The 26,301-nt window shown below is 41.8% G+C and overlaps 1 long non-coding RNA gene across 1 annotated transcript; it reads right to left on the reverse strand.

The window, feature by feature from the left end:
• Positions 1–16,870: 16,870 nt before the first annotated feature.
• On the reverse strand, positions 16,871–24,697 carry LOC122565555 (uncharacterized). The gene is made up of 4 exons (XR_006309001.2): positions 24,534–24,697; positions 24,281–24,369; positions 19,080–19,215; positions 16,871–17,487 (listed from the first exon to the last, which is right to left on the reverse strand). It is a non-coding gene; the product is annotated as an uncharacterized LOC122565555 (long non-coding RNA).
• Positions 24,698–26,301: the final 1,604 nt, after the last annotated feature.

Below are 26,301 nucleotides of genomic sequence, written 5' to 3' on the forward strand. Positions count from 1 at the left end.
AGTCTATACCCAGAAAAGGAAACAGAGATGTTGAGGAAGGGAAGGGAGGAATCAGATATAGTCCTGGTGAAGGTAAGAAATTGGAAGCAAAACTGACAACATTTTCTTATTCCATACAAGAGAGGGAAGCAACACCTTGATGTCATCAATGTACTGGAGAAAGAGTTATGGGTTGGGACTGAAGTAGGACTGGATCAGGAATGTTTCACATAGCCCTGAAAGAGACAGGCATAACTGGGGGCCCATCTGGGAACCCATGGCCACCCCTCTGACCTGAAGAAAATGTGAGGAGTTAAAAGAGAAGTTGTTCAGGGCTAAATCAAACTTAGCCAGGCAGAAGAGGGTGGTGGTGGGTGGGGACAGTTCAGATCTTTGTTCCAGGAAGAAGCGGAGCCCCCTGAGACCATCCTGCTGGAGGATGAATGTGTAATGGGATTGTACGTCCACATTAAAGAGAAGGCAGTTCTGTATTATGGATCCGGAAATAGATAGGATTCCCAAGAGTACTGCAGGAGTATCTCCCAGATCTAGACTATTGGTGGATCTGAACAAAGAATTAGGATTAGTAGATGTATGGAGATGTCTTCATCCACAGGGCAGAGATTTTTCTTTTTACTCCAATCCACATAAATGTCATACCAGATTTGAAATGTTTTTTGCTCCCTTGATTTTTTAAAATTCCATATCATCTTGTAAAATAGGTAGTATAGCAATTTCCGACCACGCTGCTGTATATATGGAAATCAAGGCGAGGAACAACGGGACATCCCCTCGGCGTTGGCGTATGGACCCCTTCCTGATGAAAGATAGTAAATTTGTAAAGTACTTCTTTCAAGAATTTAAAACTTTTTTAGAAATTAATTTAGGTACGGCTAGCAACCCGTCAATGATGTGGGAGACCATCAAAGCTTACGCGTGAGGTTTGATCATCTCCTACTCAGCGACCCAGGAAAAATTAAAGGGAGAACAACAGCGTCTGCTCGAAGCTCGCTTAAAAGCAGCTGAAACTGCATACGCTGATAGACCTTCTATTGTTAAATTGCAAAGGATTATGGCCCTTAGGACAGCTCTATACACTACGCTTACCCAAATGGCTAAGAGGGAAATATTATTTGCAAAACAAACCGGGTAGATACTTAGCATTTCTTGCAAGGAAAAATAAGGCCCCTCAAACTACCACGTCTATCAAGGAAAGTATGGGTATTTTGACTCATGATCATAAAAAGATTAATGCAATCTTTAGAAAATTTTATTCTGATTTATATAAATCGCAGGATTGTGAAGACAGGACTAGGAGGATGCAATCATTTTTTAAAAAATTGATCTTTCCGGGCCTAACTCCGGAACAGGTATCGGTCTTAAATGCTCCCCTAACAGTCCAAGAAATACTTGACGCAATCAGGCAACTTCAGAGCAGTAAGGCACCTGGCCCAGATGGTTTTCAAGCTGAATTCTATAAAGAATTTACAGAAATATTGGCTGGTCCACTTATGGACATATATAACTATGCATATAGTCAGGGCTGTCTCCCGCCTTCACTGAAAGAGGCAAATATCTCTCTTATCCTTAAAAAAGGAAAGAATTGAGAAGATTGTATGTCATACAGACCAATATCCTTGCTAAATGTAGATTTTAAAATCCTTTCTAAAACTTTAGCATTGAGACTAGAAAGGGTCCTACCACATATCATAAAGGAGGATCAGATGGGGTTTATTAAGGACCGTAGATCATCCAATAATATTAGAAGGGTTTTGAATATGATTCAAGCCTGCCATCAGGGAAAGATGCCAGGAGTAGTAGTTTCATTCAACGCGGAAAAGGCATTTGATAAGGTTGAATGGTCATATTTGTTTTACACATTGGAAAGGTTTGGCGTTGGAAAGGTGTTTACCAAATGGGTCTCAACATTGTATAGTGATCCCAAAGCAGTTGTGGTTACCAATGGATTAGGTTCGGATAGCTTCAGTGTGGGTAGGGGCTGCCGTCAGGGATGTCCTCTCTCGCCATTGTTAGTTACGCTAATAATTGAACCATTAGCAGAAGCTATACGGGCTGATCCTAATATAACAGCCCCGAGGATTGGTACAGGTAAACATAAAATTACCCTTTATGCAGATGATGTTCTTCTATTCCTCAGTAATCCTCTGATGTCCGTACCTCGCTTAATCCAAGCTATTAATACATTTAGCGCATTCTCAGGCTATAAAATTAATTTCTCAAAATCAATGGGTGGCCTTGCTATGATACCCCACTTAGTGGACGGATCCCATTTTCCCTTTTGTTGGTCCCTGGAGGATTTCTTATATTTAGGCATTTTTATTACCCCAGTATTTGGTCAGTTATACAAAGATAACTTTGTGCATTTACTGGAAAGGTTAAGGCAGGACCTCCAGAGATGGGGAGACCTTCCAGTTTCCTGGCTGGGTAGAATAGCACTAATTAAAATGAATGTCCTGCCCCGTCTCCTATACCCTAAGAGAATGCTTCCGGTGATGCTGCCAGGGCTGGCACTACGTAAATTATATGGCTGGTTGGGTTCCTTTATCTGGAATCATAGACGGCCCCTCATTAAGCTGAAGAAGCTACAGCTTCCACAGGCAAGGAGAGGATTGGACTTCCCAGATTTTAGGAAATATCAGTTAAGTTCCCTATTAAGTTACATAGCTGATTGGGTCTTGTCTGATCCACAATCAATCTGGCTGGACATCGAGGCTTCTCAAGTAAAATGCCCACTTATTAACCTTTTATTTTCAGACAAGAGGAAAATCATTACGGATCACTGTAAAAACCCTATAATAGTAAATACAATTAAAGCTTGGAATATAATGCGGCAAAATGAGGGCAACTCACATAAAACATCCCCCTATGCGCCAATAATGGGAGCATGGGGATTCCAACCGAGGTTTACAGATGCCACTTTTAAACTCTGGAGATCCAGGGGTATCTCATGTCTAGGGGACCTATTTAAAGATGGGGTCCTGATGTCTTTTGAACAGCTGCGTCAGAAATTCGGATTACCTAATGGAGACCTCTATCGATACTTCCAAATTCGAGACTATATACAGAAGAAGACTACGTTATTAGATAGTCTTTATAAATCAGATAGAGAATGTAGAGTACTACGAGCAATGGGGGTATCCTCCATCAGTACTATTTATCATTTGCTACATGATGAAGTATCGGGAGATATGGACAATCTGCTTAAAACATGGGATCAGGAATTGGGACTAGAAATCTCTATAGAAACGTGGAATGACATTTGTGAAATCGCTAGAAGAATCGCCATCTGTAACAGAACTCAGGCTATCCAGCTTAAGATACTTCATAGGGCCCATATAGCACCGGATCGATTGGCAAAATTTAAGGCAGGGGCATCTCCAATGTGTCCCAAATGTAAAATAGAGGTGGGCACTCTTGTACATTGCCTATGGACCTGTCATAAGATCCGTAGATACTGGACTAAAGTAGCAAGTGCCCTGACAGAAATTTTAGGAACGGAAATTAAAGTGGACCCCATATCTCTCCTTTTGGGCTTTTTGAACTTACCCTCCCTGGACATGCACGGGAAGAGACTATTTTCTATTCTCTCTTTCTGTGCAAGGAAAAATATTTTGGTAAACTGGGTGGCTGAGGGCCCCCCTGGACTTTCAAATTGGCACAGATTAATTATGGAATGTATTCCCCTTGACTTCCTTACAAATATGGTGCACCGAAAGACCGAATTATTTTATAAAATATGGCAGCCCTTCTTGAATTATATGAATACAGATATTTCGGCTATCCTAACAAGGGCTTTTATTTAATTGAGATTACGAACCTGGCTGGTCCGGGGCCCCTTGGAAGAGGAATCCCGCACGAATACGGGTTTTGTTACATTTGATGTTAACACATTCCGAGCATGTATCTCACTACCCAATTTCTATGTTATCTACTGTTTTTTCTTGGGGTTTTTTTTCTCTTTCTCTTATTTGAATAATGTAAGAGACTTAAATATACACTCTAGTTAGTTGTAGGTTAGATTAGTAGTTAGTTGAGTTTTGTTTTTTTCTCTTTCTCGGTATTTTTCTTTTGTTAAATTTTGGTTATTATATATTTAAGATTTAATTGTATATCAATGTTTGTACTTGAGAGTTTTGTTTATTTTTGTAAACTTGTAAAAATGTTAAATTTCTAATAAATATATCTATAAAAAAAAGAGAAGGCAGTTCGAGCCTGCAAACTGGAAATTCTGAAACTGATGCAAAGCATCAGGACAATCGCAGATGTTAGCAGGAAGGGACTGAACAAAGGGAGGGCTAGCTACAATGTCTTACAGACCTGCAAAACCAAGCTTTTCTTCTGAAACCTGGCTGGATTTTACTCTTCAATTTCTTCTGTTGAGCCTGTTCCATTAACTTGCTGCAGAATCTAGCTCGGTTATGCTACTAGCCTACTGCATCAAGCTTCACCTCTTCCCACATGTTCATATGCTCACGGCTAGATTAACATTTCATCCTGTGCCCCTCCATTTTTTTCCTGGAGCAAATTTGTTATAGAAACATAGAAAATCGGAACATGGATAGAGCATTCAGTCCTTTGAGCCTGCTAAGCCAGTCAATATGTTTATGGCTGATCACCCAACTCAGTATCATTTTCCCACTTTCTCCTTGTACCCTTTGATCCCTTTAGCCCTTAAAATATTATCTCACACACCTTCCCACCCTGAAATTGACTGCCTCTGTGAATCAAATTCTAACCCATTAGCAGTTCTTGAATTAAATCCATCACTTCTTGTTTCATGCATTATTATCCCATGGCCTAATGGATTGTTCTTTTCCTTTCTCATATGACTCACAGATTGAACAGTAGTCTGTTGCTAGTTCCTGGAAAGGCCTTTACTCCTCCACTAATCCAGTGATTAGAAGTTGACCCTTCAATGCACTCCCGACTTCTCCAAATTGGACTTTGCAACCCAGTGTTGTACTTATTTCTCTTAAGCAGCAGCTCCACCTGTCCTGCCCTTTACTCCTGGGAGATGAAATTGCAGCTTTGATCTCGGGAATTAACTTATCCAAGTTTCCCTCTCTCTCTCTCTCTCTTGCTCTCGCTCTCTCTCCCTCTCTCTCTCTTTCTCTCCTTCTTGCATCCCGAAGTGTTAGTCTTAGCTTAGTGATAAGATTCACACTTCTGAGTTAGGAAGTCGTGGAAATCCCAATGCTATGGACTTGAGCACATCATCTGATGTTGATAATTATTTATGGGAGAGTAGACACAGAATAGAGATAAAGGCAATATTATTAGATTGAGGGGTTGCAGCAAGTGGTGTTGCCCATGGGTCTGCACCACGGCTTCATCTTCTCACTATAACATGGATCCAGGAATTGGGAGATTTTCATTTGTTTGCAAATGATAATAATTTAGGAGATATAACAAGTTGTGTAGCTAGCTGCAATAAGTTACACAAAGCCATCGCAATAATCTGAGGATATTGTCTTTTGTTAATTTGCTACCTTAACTTACAATAACTTACTGACCCAAGATAAGTCTGGGTGGAGCTGCTTGTATTCATACCTTCTTGAACATTATCTAATGCCTTATCCACCTAGTTATGCACCTATCTAAACTAACCGCTTCAAAAAAGAACAACCAGACTTATCGGACATGACCAACTGACACATTCCCCCATCACCAGAAGGCTCGATGTTTGGACCAGAAGTGATGCTTGAACTAAATGGACATTCTGAGCTAACCATTGCTGCTCAGATTTTACAAGAATTGGTCTCCAGTTGCTCACTTCTGGGCCCACTATTTAATGAAGGATAGCAGGCTCTCCATGTAGTTGGTCCAATCAGAGGGGTGACAGTTTGGAAGTCTTAACTGTTGGAAAATGGAGGAACCCACACAGGGCAAATTTGACAAAAAGACATAATGGCTCAAGGTGGGTGGACTATTTGATTAAAGAGGCAATCCAGGAGGATTGTTGGCATCAACATGAGCTGCTTTGCAAAACTTCCAGTCTGCTCTACAGGCCTTGGGAGCCTTTGGTTCTGATGGCATTTCCACTGACTCCTAATGGCCTCCCAGTTGTGGCCTTGAATACTTAAAGTGGCAGCACATCTCTGTGAACTGGCAACCGACCCATATCTTGACCTGCCTTCTGACTGCCACTAGGAACCTAGAACAGTGTTGGTGGATCATTCTAAGATGGTTCCCCACTAACTTACAGCACCAGCCTTCAATCCCACCACCGGGTGGATCTACTAAAATTCTGCTCTCTGTCTGTGATAATGGATCCCAGTTTTTTGATACAACACTTATAATCCTGATGAAGTCCATAATTACCTGATTTCTTTTTCCCAAGGACAGAGGAAGAGGCAGATGCTTTTTGCAGCCTTTGCCAATAACTGTTTTTTGTGTTCCTGTTGTGTATTTAAGAAAGTTCAACTTAATACCAACAACAACTTGCATTTATATAACCTCTTTAATATAGTACCATGGTGGAACCTCCAGTGGATTGATGCATAGCCACCATGATTTGAGAGTACAGTGCTTTTGGCAACAGATGCCATGAAGTGCTTGTTTAATTGGATTATTTTGTTGTGGAAAAACAATTATGCAGCTTGACCACAAAGAAAGGATTCTGGATCAATGGTGCTGGAAGAGCACAGCAATTCAGGCAGCATCGAGGAGCTTCAGCAAAATCGACGTTTCGGGCAAAAGCCCTTCATCAGGAATAAAGGCAGAGAGCCTGAAGCGTGGAGAGATAAGCTAGGGGAGGGTGGAGATGGGGAGAGAGTAGCATAGAGTACAATGGGTGAGTGGGGGAGGAGATGAAGGTGATAGGTCAGGGAGGAGAGGTGGAGTGGATAGGTGGAAAAGAGCTAGGCAGTCAATGCTGATAAAAAGTGACTGTTCGTGACTCCATGTCTGGCACTTGAGGGAGGACCTACTCTCCAGGTTTAGCCATCTACAAAAGTGCATTAAATGAAGACACCCCATTTTAAATGGATTGTTTCTCCATTAAATTTTACAGATACTTCGATTATCCGAAGGACACGGGCGGGGAGTATTTTGTTCAGTTAGTCGAATCCCTGACAACTGAATGCTGGATGACATAGTTTAGCCAAGCATTAAGATCTTGCGATCTTGGCGGATAATCCGATATTCAGATAATTGAATGCCGGAAAAATTGAGGTTCCTCTGCAAAGGGACGCCAAGGTAAGCATAACTCAACAAACGTTTTCAGAGTGATGTCAACAAGCTACAATTAACACCCAATTTGTTTAATCAGAAATCATGACAGATGACCAAAATCTTGGTAAAAGATTTGGATTTTAAAGAGCTTTAGAAGAGAATGAAAGGTGAAGAGGTTTTGGGAAGTGTTCACAGGGCTTAGGTAATGGAAGCTTCTGCCACTAATGGTAAACAATGGAATGACCAGAGGATGTTACAGAGATAGAACAAGATATGGACACTGAGAGATTTTGAAAAAAAAAGAACAGCAATTTCAAAATCAAGGCATTTCTACTTTAAGGGTTAATGCATGTCAAAGAGCAGAGAGATAATAGGTGAATGGGATTTGGTGTGAACATGACATGGCCAGCAGAGATTGGGAGAGCTGAATTTCGACAAAAGCAATGATTGAGACCTGATGCATAATAGCAGAGTTCAGTTGCATTAGTGTACAAATTAAAATTGAATTGTTCCCACAAATAAAATGGAGCACCAAAGTAAGGACAGTGGTCAAGCATTGTTAGACTATAGCTAGATCACCATGAAGTGCTTGTTTAATTGGATTATTTTGTTGTGGAAAAACAATTATGCAGCTTGACCACAAAGAAAGGATTCTGGATCAATGGTGCTGGAAGAGCACAGCAATTCAGGCAGCATCGAGGAGCTTCAGCAAAATCGATGTTTCGGGCAAAAGCCCTTCATCAGGAATAAAGGCAGAGAGCCTGAAGCGTGGAGAGATAAGCTAGGGGAGGGTGGAGATGGGGAGAGAGTAGCATAGAGTACAATGGGTGAGTGGGGGAGGAGATGAAGGTGATAGGTCAGGGAGGAGAGGGTGGAGTGGATAGGTGGAAAAGGAGCTAGGCAGGTCGGACAAGTCCGGACAAGTCAAGGGGACTGGAAGTTTGAAACTAGGATGAGGTGGGGGAAGGGGAAATGAAGAAGCTGTTGAAGTCCACATTGATGCCCTGGGGTTGAAGTGTTCCGAGGCGGAAGATGAGGCGTTCTTCCGTATTCCCAATTCCTCCGCCTCCGCCGTATATGCTCCCAGGAGGACCAGTTTCACCACAGAACACACCAGATGGCCGCCTTCTTTAGAGACTGCAATTTCCCTTCCCACGTGGTTAAAGGTGTCCTCCAATGCATCTCGTCCACATCCCGCACCTCCGCCCTCAGACCCCACCCCTCCAACCGTAACAAGGACAGAACGCCCCTGGTGCTCGCCTTCCACCCTACAAACCTTCGCATAAACCAAATCATCCGCCGACATTTCCGCCACCTCCAAAAAGACTCCACCACCAGGGATATATTTCCCTCCCCACCCCTTTCCGCCTTCCGCAAAGACCGTTCCCTCCGTGACTACCTGGTCAGGTCCACGCCCCCCTACGACCCACCCTCACATCCTGGCACTTTCCCCTGCCACCGCAGGAACTGTAAAACCTGTGCCCACACCTCCTCCCTCACCTCTATCCAAGGCCCTAAAGGAGCCTTCCATATCCATCAAAATTTTACCTGCACATCCACTAATATCATTTATTGTATCCGTTGCTCCCGATGCGGTCTCCTCTACATTGGGGAGACTGGGTGCCTCCTAGCAGAGCACTTTAGGGAACATCTCCGAGACACCCGCACCAATCAACCAAACTGCCCCGTGGCCCAACATTTCAACTCCCCCTCCCACTCTGCCAAGGACAGGGAGGTCCTGGGCCTCCTTCACCGCCGCTCCCTCACCACCAGACGCCTGGAGGAAGAACGCCTCATCTTCCGCCTCGGAACACTTCAACCCTAGGGCATCAATGTGGACTTCAACAGCTTCCTCATTTCCCCTTCCCCCACCTCATCCTAGTTTCAAACTTCCAGTCCCCTTGACTTGTCCGGACTTGTCCGACCTGCCTAGCTCCTTTTCCACCTATCCACTCCACCCTCTCCTCCCTGACCTATCACCTTCATCTCCTCCCCCACTCACCCATTGTACTCTATGCTACTCTCTCCCCGCCCCCACCCTCCCCTAGCTTATCTCTCCACGCTTCAGGCTCTCTGCCTTTATTCCTGATGAAGGGCTTTTGCCCGAAACGTCAATTTTGCCTGTCCTCGGATTTTGCCTGTCCTCGGATGCTGCCTGAATTGCTGTGCTCTTCCAGCACCACTAATCCAGAATCTGGTTTCCAGCATCTGCAGTCATTGTTTTTACAGAGAAAGGATAGCAATAGTGAACAACTTTATCAAACTCATTGTAAGGGCAAAGACAAAGATGGTTAATATCTTGATCAGAATCTCAAAAGTTATTATTGATGCGCTTTATTGGGGCATGTAGAATGCAAATATTCAAAAGAGAAGAATTGGAAATGATGAACTGGGTAATGAATTGGGGGGGCAAGAACTTTTGACAGGAGATAGAGGTGGGAAACAGAGTACAATTTGGAAAGGAAAGTTTGCTAAGGAGGTTGGATGAGGCAGACAAGAATAAATCCTGAGGAGTAATAATTTTGTGACTTCATCTAACATAGCTGCATCTTAGCAAAAGAACAGTAAGTGGTGAAACATTCCTTTCCTAATAAAGTAGTGCTATTGGTTAGTTATTAGCAGTGCCATAGGAAAGCCACCAGCTATTCAATTTATTGAAAGGAGAAAAACTAACAAACATGCTCTCCTTCTATAAATGGCCATATTCTGCTTCATATAATACTGAATAGTTTCTGTGTGAAATAGTTTCCATTCAGCAAAAAAAAATCATTCACATGACTGTTTACAGCTTAGGAGAGCACTCAACAGATATGATGTCAATAGCCTATTGCTGCAAGCTTCAACATCCACATGCACTGAACCAGAAACACCTGCTGCTCTGTGAACTGTGCAAGTATACCATGCAAAACAAAAATGCAGAATTACTTTATTAAATTGCAGTGAGAACCTCTAAACCTGACCAACACTCCAACCAGACAGTTCAGGAAGTTGAATCCCTGTTTGTGCCAAATCAGTTCCTGGCCTACATTCTTGAAAGCTGATGGGATGGGATTGGTTGCCTGTTTTACATTTAGTCTGATTTTATTGTCAATTGACTTGAAAGGTCTTACAATCTATTTTAGTATCCTTTCACTTTCTGTGTGCTGAAAGCAGTTACTTCTCCCTTTTAGGTTCTATGCTATGTTTCAGGTTCCATATTAGCCCTTCTAATCATCATTTTCACCGAGTTCATCTTTTTTTATGGTTGCCTTTAGTGCTGTTAGCCAGAAGTTTACTATTGCTTCTTTTTGTTTTAGTTTAGCTCTAGTTGCCAGATCTTATGCTGTAACATCGGCAGATGAGAAGACTCCCCAGAGATAGAAGCTGTTCCTAGCTGTTTATGTCACTTCAACAAGGTTTCTGTTGATCAGCTGCCAAAATTATGCTAGAAATCAAGAGAACTCCAGCAGAAGGCAATTCACTGTTTACCCACAGAACTCAGTACTTTAATGCTGCTCCCTTTTAGCTAAGACGTTATTTTGTGTTCTTATGCAGCTCATATTTGAAGATTCACCACTGAAAATACATCATCTTGTCTGTTCATTTGTTTGCCTAATTAGTTTGAGCCAAACGCTTTGTTAACATCGTTGAATGTTTCTTTGTGTTAAATCCAGAACCCTTATCCTCAGTTCTTCATTATCCTTTCCCATCTTGACATTGAATCGAACTATGTTGTTATTATAGTTTTCTAAGTATTCTCCTACTGTCACATCAGTTATTTGTCACATTTTATTTGACAATATTAAATCAAACAATGTTCTATCGATTAGAATAGAAACCTATTGGTCCTGGAAACACTTGAAGGCAAAAAGGTGCTAATTCCTATGTTGACCAAATACAATAAAATGATGTCAAGTTATCTTGGGATAGATTATGTCTGCTAATGTCATTAGTGTCATGTTCAAACAAAGTTCTTTGGACTGTTTCCCTATCTCCTATTACAGGACGAAAATACTGCAGATAATAGAGATCTTAAAATATAAATAGAATGTGCTACAAAAACCCAGCAGGTCTGGTAACATCTGTGAACAAAGGGACAGAATAAATGGTTTAAGTCTAGAATGATTTTCCTTTGGTTCTGTAGAAGAGTCACATGGGCATTAACTGTTTCTCTCTTCACAGATACTGTTTGACCTGCTGAATTGCTCCAGCATTTTCTGTGTCTATGACTATTTGTTGACAGTTGTTCTCAGAATTTGTAAACAGGGACCTGGTGATGCTTGTGAGTGATGTAAAGGTAGGCCAGTTGGTTTTCTCAGACTGCCAAATGTGGACACGCAGCCAGACGTAGCCAGACGTAGCCAGCCTGGATACAGATAGTGGTTCAGGTCAGTCCTGTGTCCACAGCAGTGCAGGAAGATGGTAAATGATCTTCTTCACTCTCTCCAGAACCCCACACTCACACGGCCACCATTCACTCACTTGGGTCATCTGCAAAATTAGCTAACATGCATTAACTCCCCTGATCTAATGCATTGATGTAAGTCATAAACATTTGAGCATATCAATAGCACTTCATCTGTTACATCTTGCCAATCTGACAAAGACCACTTCATTTGCACTCTTTTTTTCTGCCAGCCAACCAATTCGTTACCCATGCCAATACGTTAGTATTTACAACATGAGGTTTTACTGTGTGTAAAGTACTGTTTGTCCATAGCCTCCCTTTATCTACAACAAATGTTACTCCTTCAAAGAACTCCAATAAGTTGTTTGAACATGATTTGCCTTCCCCTAAAACATGCTGACTTCTCCTGATTACCTTGAGCTTTTCTAAGTACTCAGCTATAAACTCCTAATGATCCATTCCAGCACTCTTTTCATGACAGACATAAAGTGAACTAGCCTATAGTTTCTTGTCTTCTGCCTCCCACCCTTCTTGAATCGAGGATGGGGGATGGAGGGGGGTGGGGACTATATTTGCAACTTTCTAGTCTAATGTAACCTTTCCAGAATTCAGCAAATTTTGTAATTTAATGCCAAAATCACCTACATTACCTACTTTGCTGAAACTACTAGTATGAAGTCTGTGAGGGCCCAGGAATGTATCAGCCGTGGGACCATTAATTGTTCAGGACCACCCCATGATAGCAATTTCATAAATTATTCTTCGATTTCCACCTCCTGAGGTCCTGTTATAACTGAAATGTTTTTTAAGTATCCTCTACAGTGAAAACAAAGCAAAATATTTGTACATTTCCTTATTATGTAGTATGAATACCCTATCTCACTCTTGAGAGGACTAACACTCACTTTCCTTGCTCTTTTCCTTTTCATAAACTTGTGACAAAGCTTGCTATCCACTTTGCATTCCCGGCTAGCTTTCTGTCATCATTTTATTTCTACATCCTAATTAATTTTTTAGTAATTCTCTGTCATTTTTTGCATTCTGTCAAATCATCTGACCTCCCACCTCCCACCTGTGTTTGCACAATGTTATCTTTTATATTTCAGTTCGATGTTTTTCTTAACTTCTTTCATTAATCATGGATGATGCATATGCCCCTTCGAATTTTTCTTTATAGTAGGAATATACTTATCTAAGTGTTCTGTAATATCCCCTTAAATATCTGCCACTGCATCCGGACTGATCTATCCTCTAGCCTGTTCTCTGTTTGATTCCAGAACATGCAGCCCCAAGAAAAATCTCATAAGTATTCAATAAATTCCTTATCCTGGCTACCTAATTATTCAACTTTATATGTCGATTAAAGTTACCCAAGATTATTGCCATGCTTTTATCACATGCAACCAATATTTATTTTTGTATAATTCATCCTAAATTATAGTTATTGGTAATAGGCCTCTCATTAGTGGCTCATTTCCCCAAATATTCCTCATCTTCACCCAGACATCCTGGTCTCCAGAACAAGGGCACCTCTAAATGCCATCATTCACCAATAGTGTTAAGCTTACATCTTTACTTAGTTTCATATTCTTTTTGAATACCACATTACCCTCAATATTCAGAAAGCAATCCGAGTCATCCAGCAGTCACACTTTCCTTAATGGTTATCAGATCTTATGTATGGTCACGGGTAGGCCAACGTTTACTGCCCAAACCCTTAATAGCCTTGGAATTGTGTGTGGGGGGGTGGGGGGGGTGGGTTGAGCTAGCTCCTGGAATGTGGTGCAGTAAATCGTGCCAGCTTTAACAGATCTGAGTAACTTTCTGAACCAATACAGATAGCAGATAGATGTTAAGCTTGTAGTAGGGATTGAATTCAGTTGTCCCGATTATTCACCCAGGCTTTTGGATTATTGTTATAAATGATATACGATCTTCCTCCCCAATAATGTAACCATACTCCTTTGCCTACTATACTCCTTTGGACGCTGACTTCTTCTTGGCAATATACTGCTTCTAAATATTCAGTGATTTCTTGCAAACAATTATGCCAGATCTCCACACTTCTCACTACCATCACCTTGGAATTTTTCAGACTGCCCCAAAAGTATGTTTTGGAGCCTGTTGAGTACTAGATTTCAACCCACAGGTCCTACTTTCTTCCTCCTGCAACTTAAAAGCTCCAAGTGCAGGAGTGCCTGTCAAAGGTTCCACTGAGCCATGAGCTTGAGGTTGGAAGGTCCACTTTACTGTTCTACTTGGGGTTGATGGAGGTCTGGAGTGGTTTGAGATGGACGTTTGTTGGATGGAATCCTGATGGACAGGATGTACATGTATTTGGAAAGGCAAGGACTGATTAGGGATAGTCAACATGGCTTTGTGCATGGGAAATCATGTCTCACAAATTTGACTGAGTTTTTTGAAGAAGTAACAAAGAAGGTTAATGAGGGCAGAGTGGTAGATGTGATCTATATGGACTCCAATAAGGCGTTCGACAAGGTTCCCCATGGGAGACTGGTTAGCAAGATTGGATCTCACTGAATACAAGGAGAACTAGCGATTTGGATACAGAACTGGCTCAAAGATAAAAGATAGAGGGTGGTGGTGGTGGGTTGCTTTTCAAACTGGAAGCCTGTGACCAGCAGTGTGCCACAAGGATTGGTGTTAGGACCATTGCTTTTTGTTATTTATATTAACGATTTGGATGTGAACATAGGAGGTATGGTTAGTATTAGTTTGCAGATGACACAAAAATTGGAGGTGTAGTGGACAGCAAAGAAGGTTACCTCAGATTACAACAGAATCTTGATCAGATGGGCCAATGGGCTGAGGAATGGCAGATGTAGTTTAATTTAGATAAATGCAAGGTGCTGCATTTTGGAAAGGCAAATCAGGGCAGGACTTATATACTTCATGATAAAGCCCTAGGGAGCGTTGCTGAACAGAAACCTTGGAGTGCAGGTTCAAAGTTCATTGAAAGTGGAATCACAGGTCGATGGGATAGTGAAGAAGGTGTTTGATGTGCTTGCCTTTATTGGTCAAAGCATTGAGTATAGGTGTTGGGAGGTAATGTTGCAGCTGTATGTGACACGGGTTCAGCCACTTGTAGAATACTGAAGGGGTTCAGAAAAGATTTACAAGAAGTTTCCAGGGTTGAAGAATTTGGGCTATCAGGGGAGGATAAACAGGCTGGGGTTATTTTCTTTGCAGCCGTGGAGGCTGAGGGGTGACCTTATAGAGGTTGATAAAATCATGAGGGGCATGGATAGGGTAAATAGACAAGGTCGTTTCCCTGTGGTGCGGGAATCCAGAACTAGAGGGCATAGGTTTAGGGTGACAGGGGTAAGATATAAAAGAGACCCAAGGGGCAACGTTTTCTTGCAGAGGTAGTGCGTATATGGAATGAGCTGCCAAAGTGGTGGAGGCTGGTACACTTACAATATTTAAAACGCATCTGGATGGATATATGAATAGAAGGTTTAGAAGGATATTGGCCAAATGCTGCCAAATGGGATAGGATATCTGGTTGGCATAGACCAGTTGGACTAAATGATTTATTTCATTGCAGTATATCTCTATGACTCTACGGCTCTATATCTTCTGACCTGGAGGTCTGGGAACTGATGTTGTCCACCATCAGTCAACAGGCCCAAAACTTCCAGCCATTCTCAAAACTGCACCTATGTTTAAGCTCCCCTTTCTGCTGTGGGTCCATTACTCTTGTTCAGTGCAAACAAAACCATTTGTGGGTTATTATGGCTGATCTTTTTATTCAGGTTACTAAACCAGGTGTAGCAATGTGTGATTGGGCTGACCACCAACTGTAATTGAGCTTACGACTCTAGGGATTTTGACTGAGTCAGTTGTATTTCAAGGATTTGGTTTCTTCTTTAAATTTCTTTGGTTGAATCCATTTCTATACTTGTATTCTGACAACCCCCACTGAACATGATAACCGTTGCTATTTGAACCAGCTGCTATGACACCGTTATTAGGGGCAGCCCCTTCTTTTTAAAATTTTGTCTTTCCGTCCCTCATTCTTGGGGCTTCACCGAACAGCACCAGGTTATGGTAGATCATTTGCAGTCCAAATGCAAATGTGAAAAGACAGCATTTGAACATCAATCAGCCTAGCTGCCACACCAGTTAATGACTGACAAGCGAAGGACATTGATTAACTGTCTACCCATCATTCATTGTTTCCAGTTACCTGATGAAGGAACAGTGCTCTGAAAGCTAGTGCTTTCAAATAAACCTGTTGGACTATAACCTGGTGTTGTGTGATTTTTAACTTTGCCCACCCCAATCCAACACCGGCTCCTCCACATCATCGTTTCCAAGGCAAACTTTTTCCAGTCTTTCTAAATTTGTTCTGAGGATGTGGGACATTCTGGATCAGTTTCTTGCAGAAGGTAGAAGTGGGTTATTTCCTTAAACTGCTGCAGTATTAATTGTGCTGACAGTGTCGCCGCTATGACAAGAGTCTGAAATGTTATTCAAATACCATCTGAACATAAGGTTCAATCCACATTTTGTATGAAGCGTCCATTCTTCACAAATTACAACTGATTTAGAATCACTGGCAGAAAATCCAGCATTTCAATTATTCTGGTCCTGTAAAGTCCAAGAACTCACATACTTTAGCGACTTGTCTTTGATTTTGCTATTAAATCTCTCATGGCTTTACCATATTTTTCTTCCTGATTTCCTCCAGCCATGTGTTGCAAAATTTGTTTCTCCATTGGAACTGATGTTATCTGACATTTTACTTCTAAGCATATTACAGAAACTCCTAGGGACTCTTTTTACTAGATCCCAGTGGCTTGCTATTATTGGCATACTTTTCAAAATGGTCCTCAATACCCTCCTCTCCAAGTATGCCTTCATCTGCACACCCCAAATTCACACTTTCCTGCCTGCTTTGAAGTTTACTGTCTTTCACTTGTCTTGTAAAGCGCTGTTTATGTGAGTAGCACTGTAGGAGTCTAAATTGCCATTGTTAGAATTGTATAGCGACTGTATGATTCAAGCCACAGTATGTGAATCCACATAAAGATGCCAATGTAGCGCTCAGATCAGTCTTCACAAGAAAGAGAAGGGACCTGTAAGGCTTTGTGGAAATGTTTCTGCTTGCTGTTTTTCTGTATTTTTTTTATATTGTATCACTTATTATATCATCCTCTAATGTTTGAACAGCTGCAGAAATGATAATAAAAAAGTCATAAAATTGTCCAATTCACAGAGGCCCTCCGTTTGCTTGAACAGTCAATTCAAACGATGCGATGTTTGTTTTTCAGCATTTATTTCGGCACTGCACATTTTAGTTCATAATCTGTTGCAGCAGATGGAACTGATATGATCCAATGTACTGCATGTGCATAGAAGCATAACTATTTTAGATTGGTTCAATTGTGTATAAACAGAATCTGTTTAAATAAGGTTAAAAAAGAAATCTGAAGCAGTTGTTTTATGCTTCACAATACAGGAACCTGGAAAGAATTACTTCAAAGCTCATCTTTTTTTTTAATTCAGTGGAATATAATAGCTAATTAAAAGGGAAACAAAGTCAATTCTCAATAAATCCAATGGGCTGAGGAAAACATCTTACAATATGCTTTTAGACGGTTCGGTGGGATAGTGATAATTCTTTACTAAGAGATTTATCCAAACATTTAGTCAGGGCTCCATTCCCTATCGCTGTCCCCGATACATTCAGGAAAGCATGGATGTGGACAATGACATCAGCGTTGATGATGACCACTGAGATTGCCAATATTCTAGATTAGACATTTGATTTCTCACTCACTGAGCCATGGTCCTCTCATGGAGCATTACTGATTGCAGGAGCACAGAACTAAAATTCTTGACTTGTGATTTTTCAAATTTAAATACAGAGGATGGTCACACAACTAAGTACCAGAGATGCCCTAGAAGATAAAAGAAAGGACTTGAATTAATATAGTACCTTTTACATTCCCATGATGTTCCAAAGTGCTTTATGGTGTCATCACTGTTATCCCGTATGAACATAACAGCCAATTTATGCAAGCAGCCCCAAATGCCAATGTGATAACAACCAGATAACTTGTTGAGGTGTAGTATTGGTTAGGGCACTAGGGGTAACTCCACCACCCTTCTCCAAAACACAATCCTGGAACCTGTTATGAGCAGTTGAGAGGGAAGACAGAGTTTCAGTTTAAAGTCACTTCTCAAAGCAGCACCACTAATTCACGTTTCTAGAGTCAGGCTTGAAGGAACAACTTCCTGACTCAGAGGCAAGAGTTCTAGTCACTGAGCCACAGTAAATATAGTCATAAACTACAGCAGGATTACTGTAAAAGAATAAATAACTAAAGTATTAAATATTCACACTTCTCATTGAAACAGTCAACTATAATCCCATTGAGGGTGGCACGGTGGCTCAGTGGTTAGCACTGCTGCCTCACAGTGCCAGGGACTCGGGTTTGATTCTAGCCTTGGGTGACTGTGTGGATATGCACATTCTCCCTGTGTCTGCGTGGGTTTCCTCCAGGTGCTTTGGTTTCTTCCCATTGTCCAAAGATGTGCAGGTTAGGTGAATTGGCCATACTAAATTGCCCATTGTTTTCAGGGATGTGTAGGCTTGGTCAGGAGAAATGGAGAATAATAGGGGTAGGAGAATGGGTCTGGATAGGGGAGTCTTCAGAGGGATTCCATAATATCCCATCTGCCTGCCTTTCAGATAAAGTGATAGATTTGAAAGAAAACCACTCACAATTGGTAATGTACCACATAGTCAAGATTAGTGAGGCACTGGAAAAGCATAGCAGGTCAGGCAGTATCTGAGGAGCAGGAAAATTGACATTTCAGGCAAAACCTGAAACATTGATTTTCCTGCTCCTCAGATGCTGCCTGACCTGCTGTGCTTTTCCAGCGCCACTCTAATCTTGACTCTAATCTCCAGCATCTGTAGTATCCATTTCTGCCTAGCTGACTGTACCATGTAGTGTCCAGGAAATTCAGTCAGCCAGTTGGTGAATGAGAAAAGAATTACCATTGTCTATCATATGCCTTGGAACCAACCATGCAGCTGGTGGATTATGGATTAGCATTTGGACAGAAGCACAAACCTCAGTAGAGTGGACAAAATCAGTTGATGTTACACCAAGGAGTTTTGCATGCTGCTGTAATTTTAATCTGTAAAATATCACAAATTGAAGCAGTTGCAAGGAATGGCCCCTTTACTCACCCACATTGATAAAGCTGATGCTGGCTACACAGCAAATATTTTCCTTCATTTGTATTTTCAAATGTTGTGTTCTATGTAATATTCACACAGAGGCATCGTTCCAGCCCCCACACGACTGGGAACGATGAGTCAGATGGGAAAATTTGACAAAATCAGTGAATGAGATTCTTAATATTGAGAAGAAAATGTTCCATTTTGCAACTAAATTTTGAACAATAAGACAAGAATTTCACTCTAAGTGTCAAGAGGCCTGTTTGTGTGTATTTGCATTCTATTAGTGCCTAATCTCACCTCATTGATATGCAGTTTCCTATTCTCCCATGCACTGGATAAAAAGTAGATAGTGACAATTCTTGAAAATCTGAGGATGCTGTAAATCAAAAACAGAAACAGAAATTTCTGGAAAAGCTCAGCAGGTCTGCAGCATCTGTGGAGAGAAATCAGAGTTAGTGTTTTGGATCCAGTGACCCTTCCGACATGACAATTCCTGACTTGAAAGCTAGAAAGGGAGCTTAGTAGCTCCAATTCATTACTACAGAATGCATGCTTAGTAAGGTTGTAGATGACACCAAAGTTGGTGGTATAGTGGACAGTGAGGAAAGTTAATCTAAGAGTACAAAAGGATCATGATAAATTGGGTCAATGTGCCAAGGAGTGGCAGGTGGAGTTTATTTTAGATAAGTGCAAGGTGTTGCATTTTGGTAAGATGACCAGGGCAGGAGTTACACAGTAAGAGGTAGGACTCTGGAGAGTGTTGTTAAGCACAGAGATCTTGGAGTTCAGGTGCATAGCTGTTTGACTGTTGCACCACAGGTCGACAGGGTGGTGAAGAAGGTTTTTGGCACACTTGCCTTCAATGTTCAAAACATTGGGTATAGGAGTTGGGATGTCATGTTGCAGTCGTACAGGGCATCGGTTAGGCCACTTTCGAATTACTGCGTACAATTCTGATCTCCCTGCTATAGGAAGGATGTTATTAAATTGAAGAGAACAAAGAACAAAGAAAATTTACAGCCCAGGAACAGGCCCTTCGGCCCTCCAAGCCTGAGCCGATCCAAATGTACTGTCTACATCTGTCGCCCAATTCCTAAGCATTTGTATCCCTCTACACCCCACCTACTCATGCATCTGTCCAGACGCATCTTAAATGAATCTACTGTGCCTGCCTCTACCACCTCTGCTGGCAACGCGTTCCAATGCCCACAACCCTCTCTGTGAAGTACTTGCCGCGTGTATCCCCCTTAAACTTTCCACCTTGAAAGCCTGACCTCTTGTTATTAAATCCTTCACCCTGGGAAAAACTTTGTCTCTATCCACCCTGTCTATACCCTTCATGATTTTGTAAACCTCAGTCAGGTCCCCCCTCAATCTCCATTTTTCTAGTGAAAATAAACCTAACCTACTCAATCTCTCTTCATAGCCAGCACCTTCCATACGAGGCAACATCTTCGTAAACCTTCTCTGCACTCTCTCCAAAGAGTCCACATCCTTTTGGTAATGTGGCGACCAGAACTGTACACAGTATTCTAAATGCGGCCGAACCAATGTCTTGTACAATTTTAACATGACTTGCCAGCTCTTATACTCAATACCCCTTCCAATGAAGGCAGGCATACTATCTGCCTTCTTAACCAGTCTATCCACCTGTGCAGCAATCTTCAGGGTACAATGGACCTGCACTCTCACATCTCTCTGCCCATCAACTTTTCCCAAGGCTCTTCCATTCATTGTATAATTTGTTCTAGAATTAGACTTGCCTAAATGCATCACCTCACATTTGTCTGGATTGAAAGCCATCTGCCACTTTTCCGCTCAACTCTCCAGTCTATCTATATCCTCCTATACTCTCTGACAGTCCCTTATGCTTTCTGCTACTCCACCAATCTTTGTGTCATCTGCAAACTTGCTGATCATACCAACAGTGCCTTCTTCTAGATCAGAGGGCGCAAAAAAGATTCACAAGGATGTTGTTGGGACTGAAGGTTTAGAGTTTCAAGGCTAAATAGGCTAGGACTCTTTTCACTGGAGTGTAGGAGGTTAAGGGGTGACCTTATAGAGGTTTATAAACTCACGAGGGGTATAGATAAGGTGAATAACAAAGGTCTTTCCCGAGGGTAGGGGAGTTCAAAATTAAAAGGCATGATTTTAAGGTAAGAGGAGAAAGATTTAAAAGGAACCTGAGGGGCAAAATTTTCCTAACAAATGATGGTTCGAATGTGGAATGAACTGCCAGAGGAAGAGGTCGATGCAGATACAGTTACAAAATTTAAAAGATATTTGGACAGCTACATGAATAGGAAAGGTGTAGAGGGATATAGGCCAAATGTAGGCAAATGATATTAGTTAGTTTGGGAAACCTGCTCAGCATTGACAAGTTGGGTCAAAAGGTCTGTTTCAGTGCTGTATGATTCTATACCTCAATGACTTGCTCCTCCAGACATCCATCCTGGACAGCAGTTACCACCATCCCACTGTACGCACTGTGGGTTCTGTCCCAACAAAACCTGCTCTCCTCACCCATGGAAGTTGGCACTGGATATGTACAAGACTCACTGGATAATCATGATCCAACTTTGACCAGTTTACAATACAAATCTTCCCTTCACTGCTACACTTGCACATTGGCACCTTTTATAGTAATGCTGCTGACAGGGCACTTTGCGCATAGGTATACGATTGGATCAGGGTGCACCTCATGGCTCCTTACTTGCCTGTTCACTGTGCACCTACTTGGATACTCTCTGTGTCTCTACCGTTCTTGCCCGTTTGAACTCATCCAGAACTTTACTTCTGTCTTCTTGCTTTGCCTTTTGGCATGTATATAACCAGGCATCTTGTTGTGGTTGATAGCAGTGATTAATCATGGGAGTGGACACGTCACTGTATACAACTGTGCTATGTCATTGTTACATTTTTACCAAGCGCCAGTAACTTACACAATAAATACACTGCATTCTTACTTTGCACCTCAACCAAATGGTCATGCTTCAAAGGTTAAAGTGGTTCGTCCTCAGTCAGGCTAAGGGGAACAGCTTTGAGTCAGAAAGTCGGGTCTCAGTAAGTCAAGGGTAATGTACATTGTTAGCCCAGGGTTGAACATGGTCTTTCGGCCATTTGTGCTGATCAGAGTCAGAGATTCTTTATGGTCTGTGCAGTGGGCTACAATCAGTCCTGCATATCCAGTCTGGATAGGTACAAGAATTCAGTCAGGAAGCTGCACAACAATAAGTCAGGGATCTGGTCAATTGTCCTCTAGGGCTGTTTAGTTGACTCAAACATAACTTTTTGTTGTTTGTTTCTTCTTCACTTTTGCCACTGTTGAATATAAGTTTTCAGCCTATTGAAGGCTTCCCAGTATGGAATGCTCCCACATTGAATGATAAGACAATGTAATGTAATGTCGTGTTAGGAAAAGAGTAGCTCTCCCTTGGACAGATTTCTAAGATTAGACAATTGAAGGATACCTAGTCCAACGTGGAGCTGCAGTTACAATAAAGTCAATCAGGTAATTGATAATGTGAAATAGTAAAACATTCATGAATGTGCATCTGTATTTGTGATGTCCCTGGCCCCCTAAGTGTCCTCAGACACTTTCCTTTCTTGTTCCAATCCAAACATGTGCAATGTTAAGGGCAGCTCGGGTGCTGGCACAACAAATCCCAGCAGTGATGAGAGTTTCTGCTACTGCTGAGTGAATGGTAACATGAGCAGGACACCATTGAGGCATGGTGCATAGCTAATGAGGTGGAGAATCACTTGAGAAAACACGCTAGAGTTCACAGAGAACACCTCTATGAAACTCCAAAATTGACACTTAGTCAACTTTTGGTAAAATTCAGACTGCTGTTTGACAAACTGAAAGCAAGATCTGTGTTGGCAATTGTGTTTCTGCCATTTAAGAGTAACTTATAGAAACACAGGGTTATAGAGTCATACAGCATGGAAACAGAACCTCCAGTTAAAAAAATACGGAGGTATGGCATTGAGGGTGAGTTGGAGGTTTGGATTAGGAGTTGGCTGGCTGGAAGAAGACAGAGGGTAGTAATTCATGGTAAAGGTTCATCTTGGAGTGCAGTTACTAGTGGTGTTCTGCAAGGATCTGTTTTGGGACCATTGCTGTTTGTCATTTTTATAAATGACCTGGAGGAGGGGCTAGAAGGTTGGGTGAGCAAGTTTGCGGATGGTACGAAAGTCGGTGGAGTTGTTGACAGTGAGGAAGGATGTGTCAGGTTACAGCGGGATATATTAAGTTGCAGAGCTGGGCAGAAAGGTGGCAAATGGAGTTCAATGTAGGTAAGTGTGAGGTGATTCACTTTGGTAAGAGTAACAAAAAGACAGGATACTGGGCTAATGGTCGGATACTTGGTAGTGTGGATGAGCAGAGGGATCTTGGTGTCCATGTACACAGATCTCTGAAAGTTGCCACCCAGGTAAATAGTGCGGTGAAGAAGGCATATGGCGTACTGGCTTTTATTGGTAGAGGAATTGAGTTCCGGAGCCCTGAGGTCATGTTTCAGTTGTATAAGACTCTGGTGCGGCCACATCTGGAGTATTGTGTGCAGTTTTGGTCGCCATACTATAGGAAGGATGTGGAGGCACTGGAACGGGTGCAGAGGAGGTTTACCAGGATGTTGCCTGGTATGGTAGGAAGATCGTATGAGGAAAGGCTGAGGCACTTGGGACTGTTTTCATTGGAGAAAAGAAGGTTTAGGGGTGACTTGATAGAGGTGTACAAGATGATTAGGGGTTTAGATAGGGTTGACCATGAGAACCTTTTTCCACGTATGGAGTCAGCTATTACGAGGGGGCATAGCTTTAAATTAAGGGGTGGTAGGTATAGGACAGATGTTAGGGGTAGATTCTTTACTCAGCGAGTCGTGAGTTCATGGAATGCCCTGCCAGTAGCAGTGGTGGACTCTCCCTCTTTATGGGCATTTAAACAGGCATTGGATAGGCATATGGAGGATAGTGGGCTAGTGTAGGTTAGGTGGGCTTGGATTGGCGCAACATCGAGGGCCAAAGGGCCTGTACTGTGCTGTATTTTTTCAATGTTCTATGTTCATCCATTCCAACCAGGTTTCCTAAACTAAATTAGGCCCATTTGCCTGCATATCCCTCTGAACCGTCCTTACTCATGTACTAGCCAAATGTCCTCCCATAAAAAGGTTTAATATTTGAAAAGCTGAATAGGATTTAAGCAGAAAGTGTTGACCTTGATATTAACCCTCCACAAAGGATGTGGGAGGATCAGGAGGGATTAAAAATGACAAGAGGGAAAGTAACCCCAACCCTTCAGATGTACATCCGTTGCCATTTTTATGGCATTGAGTTTTGTGATGCCTGATTATCAGGATCCCTCACTGAGGCCTCTTCCCATTAATTTTCCAAGCTGCCAGCTGGCCAGCCCGTCAATTTGGCAGGCTGCCAGGCACGAAAGGGAAGGAAAAAAATATAAAATGCTGTTGCTGCTGCGGGAGTTTGTCAGCACTTACTTGTCCTTGGGCTCAAGGGGTTTTTCAGCTTTTTCTGAGAATCCTCTGCACCTCCCCCCACCTCTGGATTAATATCAAAACCAATGTATCTGTTTAAATGAGGTAAAAACAACACAGAGGAGTTAGCAAAATGATTAAATGCACAATATACTATACTCATTTTCAGTTTTTCTTACCAATCACATTTATTAAACAGACCACTTAATCTAAATGCATTTAAACTAGGCAAAGAAATTCATAGTCTGGTAATGACCTTTATAAGTTGCAGCACAAATTGATTTTAAGGACCTTTAGCCCCAAGATAATAAGGCTCACTTCACATATATCCGTCAGCCACCTGCCGTGTGGAGATCACATGGGGCTAGTCTGCTGCTGGCTTATCTTTAATAGCTGTTTGTTGTTGTGCCAGGATTTGCATGTTTCAGTTTCAGCTCATTCTCCTGCTTGTTGTTACATGTCACCAGAAATTTCTTACTCTAGTTCGCTTGAAGCATGAGGTTTCTGTTGACAGAGTGCTAAGCAGCTCTCACTGTTGGTTCACCAACACACTCATCATTATTACCAGGACTAACTTTACAATGATTGTTTTTTCAGAACAAGATCACAAAACAATATGGAAGAAGAAAGTTGTTCATCCCATCTTAGCTTATCCATTTTTGCTACTTGTAAAACTAGTCTATATACTGAAAATGTTTTTGAACAAGGAAACACTTCCCTTTCAAAATTTGCCAACCAGAAATTTGTAACTTCTTCTCTTACTGACAAAATTTTACAACAAAAGCAACTGGTGCTTCTATAGAGTCATAGAGATGGACAGCACAAAAATAGACCCTTTGGGTTCAACTTGCCCATGCTGAGCAGATATCTGAATTTAATCTAGTCTCATTTGCCAGCACTTGGTCATATCTCTCTAAACCCTTCCTATTCATATATCCATCCAGATGGCTTTTAAATGTTGTAATTGTATCAGCTTCCACCACTTCTCCTGGCAGTTCAATACAAACACCACCACCTTCTGCGTGAAAAAGTTGCCCTTTAGATCCATTTTAAATCTTTCCCCTCTCACCTTAAACTTTTGCCCTCTAGTTTTGGACTCCCCTACCCTTGGCTATTTACCCTCTCTATGCCCCTCATGATTTTATAAACTTCTATAAGGCTACACCTTCAGCATCCAACACTCCAGGGAAAATAGCCCCAGCATATTCATCCTCTCCCTAAAGTTCAAACCCCCCAATCCCGACTAAAACCTTACGAATCTTTTCTGTAATGATTTTCTGATATTAAAATGTTCCAAACACTAATGGGAACATTATAAATCAAAGTCTGACATTGAGCCACATTTGAAATAAATGTAAGTGTTAAGGAGGAAAGAGAGACTGTAATTCCAGCGTTTTGGGAATTGGCAGGTCAAGACAGTCATCATTCAGAATCAAAATTGAAGGAGTCCAAATATCTCTGAGTATTAGAGTCATAGAGATGCACAGCATGGAAACAGACCCTTCGATCTGTATGGAGTTTGCACAATCTTCCCGTGTCTGCGTGGGTTTCCTTCCAAAGATGTGCAGGTTAGGTGAATTGGCCATGCTAAATTGCCTGTAGTGTTAGGTGCATTAGTCAGAGGGTAATGAGCCTGGGTGGGTTGCTCTTCGGAGGATAAGTGTGGACTTGTTGGGCCGAAGGGCCTGTTTCCACACTATAGGTAATCTAATCATTCCTCTATCTATGTTCTTACATTTTATGTATTGATTAATGATTTTTCATTTTCCCAATATTTTGCCTAGTAACTTTGTGTCACTTTCTCCAGCTGGCCTTCTTATACTATTTTTCCAAATTCACCTCTGTATTATGACATTTTTCTGTGCTGCAAATTCTATAGACAGAGTTTTCTTGGGTCATCACTGACGTGACTATAGATCATAATCCCAGATACAACAGGCCGGCATGGATCCCTTGCCGGCCTTGAAGGGTGTGTTTCCATGCTGTACATCTCTATGACTCTATCACTTATAGACGCATTGAAT

Source organism: Chiloscyllium plagiosum, unplaced genomic scaffold (genome assembly GCF_037043375.1).
Source record: "Chiloscyllium plagiosum isolate Xiang-an unplaced genomic scaffold, Cpla_swu_hap1 HiC_scaffold_2, whole genome shotgun sequence".
NCBI classification, from domain to species: domain Eukaryota; kingdom Metazoa; phylum Chordata; class Chondrichthyes; order Orectolobiformes; family Hemiscylliidae; genus Chiloscyllium; species Chiloscyllium plagiosum.